Below are 6,203 nucleotides of genomic sequence, written 5' to 3' on the forward strand. Positions count from 1 at the left end.
CATAACGATCAATTTAAACGCATTAAAACAAATATAAAGACACTCGTTTTTCACAACGTATCCATTTAAACATTAGCGATTATTTGGATATTCGACCTATTTTCAGTAGTTCAATTTCCTGCCACCAGTTGGCACATCGAAATTCTCAGTTTTCCATAATACTAATAGGGCTGCTTAATAGAAGAATTTTTAATAATTTCATCAAAGTAAAGGATATTGTAGAATCAATTTCAAATTAATAATATAATTGGTTGATCATTTAATATGAATGTACTTTTTTAACTGAGTGTAATTTGTTTGATAGTGCACAAATGTTCAAGAGATTTCGATGCGTGGAATGAAACTGACGACTGACAACGCGTGACGACGTACTTTTTTACTGTATTATGTAGGTATGTATATGATTTATAACGATAAAAAGATAAGCTACATTTTCAGGGTCTGTATGCACGTTGTCCAAATATGTAATAAGATTTGCAGTAAATAAATAAAGTGTTTGGACGAAATTCGGTTAGATGTGTGAGGTAACCTGTTTATCACATAGTATATCATGCTTGGAATGCCATCTACGATTATTTTGCACTCTTTGATATCTAAGGATATCTCATCTAGTTTTGATTTAATATTCTATTTCACGTGATGAAGAATATTTACAGCATTTGTACCTTATATAGATGAATATTGAACACCTTGAACTTATATAACCTAATGATAATATTACAAATGATAATATGTTACTATGAAATAAAACTGTACCCGAAACCATTCATCGCATCAGCTTTGAAAAGATCTGTAGTAATTAAAATTACGTAGAAACAGAAATTTCATAAAAATAACAGATGTTAGCATATTTGTAATTAGCTTTAAAATGATATCTTTAAATGTGAAAATCATATAATTATCTTAATACTATTTGGGCAACTATGGTCAATAAATTTGTATGCTTTGTACCTTTATTACCTATTACTTTTGCCCTTATGATTTTATTATCCTTTACCCACTTTATTGTAGCCTTTACAAAGTTGGTTTTTGACTTAATCTTTTATCATTGGACATTTCTTAAAAAGAAGACGCGATACGCTAGATCTAATACCAATCTGATAAAAAACAAATACGTATAACAACATGTTATAACATTGACGAATATCATTTAGTTAATCGACAGTTTGTTGAGGTATAATATTACGAAATTAATAATATACGACAGAATTCGATCTAAAACTGTCAAATTTCATTATGAATTGTCCAAAGATGGATGCCACACAAAATTCGTCCAACCGTATCTTTACAACCGGTATTTCCGTCCAAATTTTACCCGGTTATTTCTACAAGCCAATTATAAACGTCACGCATGAAACAGCATATTGCATTTGGAAATCTCGACGGAATGTTTAAGCAGACAGTAGTACGAGTGTCTGAAGAAAACATGACGTTTTATCGGGGCCAAGTATGACGGAAGGGATTTTTCGATAATACGCCCACAAATATGTAGTAAATCTTATAAATGAGATAGGGATATAGGTAATAATAGTTGACATTTGTATATTGGTTAAATTAACCATTCGTGAGTAATTTTAGCTACATTAACATCTTGATCACCAGGTGAGCAGTGTTTTTAGATATTTCGGAGGGAGCAGACATCTTAAGTCCCTACTTGATACTTGTAATAAATTGATCGATAAGAAAATGCAAGTAGCTATATCAATATATAAAATTGTTCGTTTTCTTTCAAGTGGTATAAATCCCACTTTTATTGTTTCGAGACACTTAAGAGTCTGAAACCTAAGCTATTTGAACGTAATAATCGTTAAGATATTAACGAGATATTTATTAATAATAAATCTTAATGTAATACATCTTAGGAATACAATTTATACTTATGTTTATCTTGTTAATGTATTGCTGGTGTGTTAGCGTAATCGATGTAATAAAAGGAATTAAATTTTTTTATTACGAAACATTTAAGAGAATGAGTAGCTAGATATAGCGATATAAGAACATTATTAGCTATCATATTCCTCATCTTTCATTTTGTTTCAATTTAATTGAATTTTATTTTAATTTCATTATATCCATTCAATTTTATCAATCAAATTTCCATTGAACTTATACGAAATCCCAGTTAAAACCCCAGATTATTTCTTAATTAACTTAATCTCAGACTCTATTCTGTTACATTTCGATTTACCTATAATTCAATTTTGATCTACATAAAAACAATACAAAAAGTATTAGCATATATCCTTACTTCTCACTGAAGTGATTATTTTATCAAATTTCATAGTACCTAATTTTTCTAGTCATACGAATCATAACCAAGTGCAATTAACTCTTTGCCTCATAATATTGAATTACATATATGGTATGTTTTATGGATGAAATACGCGAAGACAGACCGGATTCAAATTAAAGTACCAAAGTATCAAATTTCAATGATATACTTTCATTTTTTACTTTCATATTGCAAGACCGTGATCACTGAAAAGACATCGCGTACAATAATTCAATGTCTCGTTTCAACGATATTCGTTTCAACAGCAAACAGATAAAAGCTAAGGCTAGCAGAAGATTACAAGAGGTTAATCAATATGCAAATGCTATAATAAATATAGTTGTCTGCCGATACATTTTGTAGTCACTGTACTTATTATTTCATGCTGTAGATATCAAATTTATATTATTTCATAGATAACCCAATTAGGTCTAGATACATTTGATACAATTTTCTAGATCTTTCATTCGAAGCAAGATCACGACAGTTTATGTTGTTACTCCATATGTTTCTCCGATAAGCCTGTTTACGGCTAAATGAAAATGATGACGCGTGGCTAGTTTTATCCAGATAATAATCGGTCACATCAAATCTAGTCACGTCTAGGTCAAGCGTGAATAAGTTGGTGCATATTTTTTTGATATAAGATTCAGTTATATTTCTTCTATTATAATATGCGAACTATTGACAGTTACGTTCATTGTGTTAATACCTATTTACAGATGTTATTAGTGAAAAATTCAATTGTTTATAACTTGAAAAATAAATTTCAAGCGATATTTTTGCATATTAATACTCATCTTTATTTAAGTGTCTAAAATCTGAAACTGTAGTCCTCCAAAGGCGAATGTAAGGTAACATTAACTTTGTTAAAAATATCTGTACAGCGATCGTAAAAACAATATAAAACCACATAAGTCTGAGTAATTTACAATATCAACGATCATTATGTACGCTTGTTTTCCCTGATTAATGCGTATACAATGTAGCGTTATAAGACTTATCACTAATTATCGTCGATTATGTCGCGAAAATCGCAAAAAGCGGAAGTTTACACGATTTAAAAGCCATAAACCACAAATCGATTAAACAGGCTACGTTATCGTTTCATGGAATTTGTAAGATCGACGACTTAGCTGAGCTAACAAAAAATGTTTCCATTCTCTAAAACACAATACTGTTTCAGCGTCTTTTTATGAAATTTTCTGGATATTTTATTGTATCCTTCAGACATGAGTTGCTTCGATGGAATTTTTTTTCGAATCGATAGAAATCTTATTTAAATTTTATTTATTCGAACTTTATCTTGATTTTACTTGGATCTTAAGTCGTAAAATTGGAGATTGTTAAATGGGTTTTTTTCTGTAATATTTCAGTATTTTGTTTTCGTATCGTACTCTTGTTGATCGAGATCGTTGCAACATTATCACAGAATCGTACGGTTAAAGTCCCCGAATTAGAGAGATTTATCTGCTCTCTTATCGAGCTGGAATATGTCGGTAGAGTGGATCGAACCATTAAACACGAATATCTTCGTTTGCTTAGGAAACGAATTTGTCAAGTTCGAGTTGATACTTGAACGAAAATTTTGTTTCTCAAATGAATTGATAGAAACAATCGAGATATTAATCGAGTGGCAATAAAACGAATATTTGTTATTTTTAAATCGCATTGTACGATACTGAGTCATATTGGAGTTATTCCACTACAGATTCATACATTACATACATACATCAGTGTATAGTCGTAGATTATGTGATAACTACAAGTATACTGATTTGTAAATTTCGATGGAACATTATTTTAGACTGTTCAATTTTAGTTTATGCGATTTTTGTAGAACCAGGAATTGGTAAATCCAACTTCTTTGTAATATTTCCCTTTGGATTAGGTTGCATTAGGAATTTACAGTGGTCACGAATCCCAATCATAAAGTTTTATACCAAGAGAGCAAACCACCGGAAAAACAGAGGACGTTAATCAAACTTTTTATTTTCTAATTACCTCAAATAAGAAAAATCCAAAATCTTTTCTTCTTTGATGTCTTTAAAACAACCAGTTCTTCAAGTTTTTTCCAAAATATTCGAAAATGTAACAAATTCAACATCTTTCCTCTCTATCAAATCTTTCTTTCTTCACTACATTTGAGAGAATCACTAGAAATTTTTTCGAAACACCAAAAGAAACAAAAGAAGGAAAAGAAGTAGAAAATATATTTCTACCGTAACAACGTTTCGCATAACAAACATGTTATCGTTAACGGTCAAAACACACGACGATTTCCATCTCGCACAGGCCGATACATCAACTTTGACATCTGTCGAATCAATGACCACCCTTGATTTGTGTCATCATTCATAATTCGTCATTTCAATCCGTCAATTTTTCCCCATAACAAAGCCAACAATATCCGCAATGGGATTAAACACGACAAAATTAATCGCGATTATCGTGGTCAACGAGTGAGTGAATGAAAACTGTGGCCATTTTACTCGGACTATGGCCAAGATTCTGTATTACGTAATCAGGACGACGATTTAGATGTCTGTTTTATCAGACACACGTGTACGTCGCCTGAATATGATCCAAACATCGAATCAAAGGATCACCGTGATTTTTATGACACGAAATAACCGGAGATAACGAGAAATTTGCGAAATGATATAAATATAGGTGAAAATTGCCATTGCGATCTTTTCTTATAAATTTATTTATTTATGGGGACAAGTATTTTTATTAATATTTTTGTTAGAATCGATGGTTATATGTACACTTTTTGAAAATGAAAGTGTATCATATTTATATCAAGCGAAATATATTTGTTTCATAAATTAATGCCAGATATTTGTAGGAAAAAAATGTTAGCCGCTGCAAGAGTTAAGAAATTTAATTCATGATCTATATTAATTCATTATCTATAGCAAGGGTTAGACTGTACATAATTTATGATTCTTTTTATTTAACTGTAACAATACACACACATTATTAGATATTTCACATTATTATTATCATTGAAATTCTTGTTAAAGCAGTAAAGAAATTTCGAATTTTATTTAGTATTCGAGAGACTCCGAGGGAAATTGGTATAAATAACAAAATCATACTCTCAAGAATAGAAGTTCTTTCAAAAAGATAGTTTTGCAAATAATTTGAATAACGTTCGTACAACAAATTTTGCGTGTAAATTTCACGAAATTTGATAAACGCTTTAAAATATATATACTGATAATAGAATCCTCTAGTTCCAATCTTATATTTTCTATGTTACCCGCATTTATCTCATTTTCCAACTTACATACAACTCGTTGCAGCTTTTCCACCGAGTCTCTCATAAACCACCAAATTCACAAATTTATTTCAAAAACACACAAACTGAACCACAACAAACTGACTGCGCATTAAATGCAAAAACATTTCAAGCGTAGTATTCGTTGTAATATCTGCTGGATAAAACAGATATTTTCTAAATTTTACTCAGAGAGATACGAATTTGCATAAATACCCGCAGTTTATTAATCGAACTCACATTGGCTAAGTGAAATTAGTTTTCAAGACGAAATCGTCGTATCGTGTCTTCTTCTTGCAACACAAAACAAAAGAGTTGGTCGGTATACATATATATCGGAATGGAATTAGTATGAAAGGGCAACTAATCGAGAAGTAATAGTCGCGTCAGGTATGAAACGAAACTAAGCGTTTAAATCGTAGATCGACAAGGTAAGCCTGTAATTTTCCTTAAGTTCGCATATCGTGCATGCGCGCGAACGCTGTGTTGGCAAGCGATCGGTGGATTCGCGCCAAATATTCGATCGCCATCCCAATATCTCCGTCATCGATGCGTCGCGAGAGAAAAATAATAATTAATTGCCATCATCCAAACAACGATATTCGCCATTACGATATTTAATTAAGATTTCATTGTGAAACAGAG

The 6,203-nt window shown here is 31.1% G+C and overlaps 1 protein-coding gene across 3 annotated transcripts in view; it reads left to right on the top strand.

Annotated features, from left to right (window-relative positions):
* Positions 1 to 150: 150 nt before the first annotated feature.
* lovit (loss of visual transmission) overlaps positions 151 to 6,203 on the top strand; it is a 40,849-nt gene continuing 34,796 nt past the window's right edge. For 2 of the 3 annotated variants that reach the window (XM_076623844.1, XM_033339850.2), the window contains exon 1: positions 174 to 392. The gene's annotated coding sequence lies outside the window, so the exon portion shown is untranslated. Of the gene's footprint in view, positions 393 to 6,203 lie in introns of all 3 variants that reach the window. The other variant, XM_076623845.1, reaches the window with a different exon arrangement.

This window comes from Bombus vancouverensis, chromosome 13 (assembly GCF_051014615.1).
Source record: "Bombus vancouverensis nearcticus chromosome 13, iyBomVanc1_principal, whole genome shotgun sequence".
Taxonomy (NCBI): domain Eukaryota; kingdom Metazoa; phylum Arthropoda; class Insecta; order Hymenoptera; family Apidae; genus Bombus; species Bombus vancouverensis.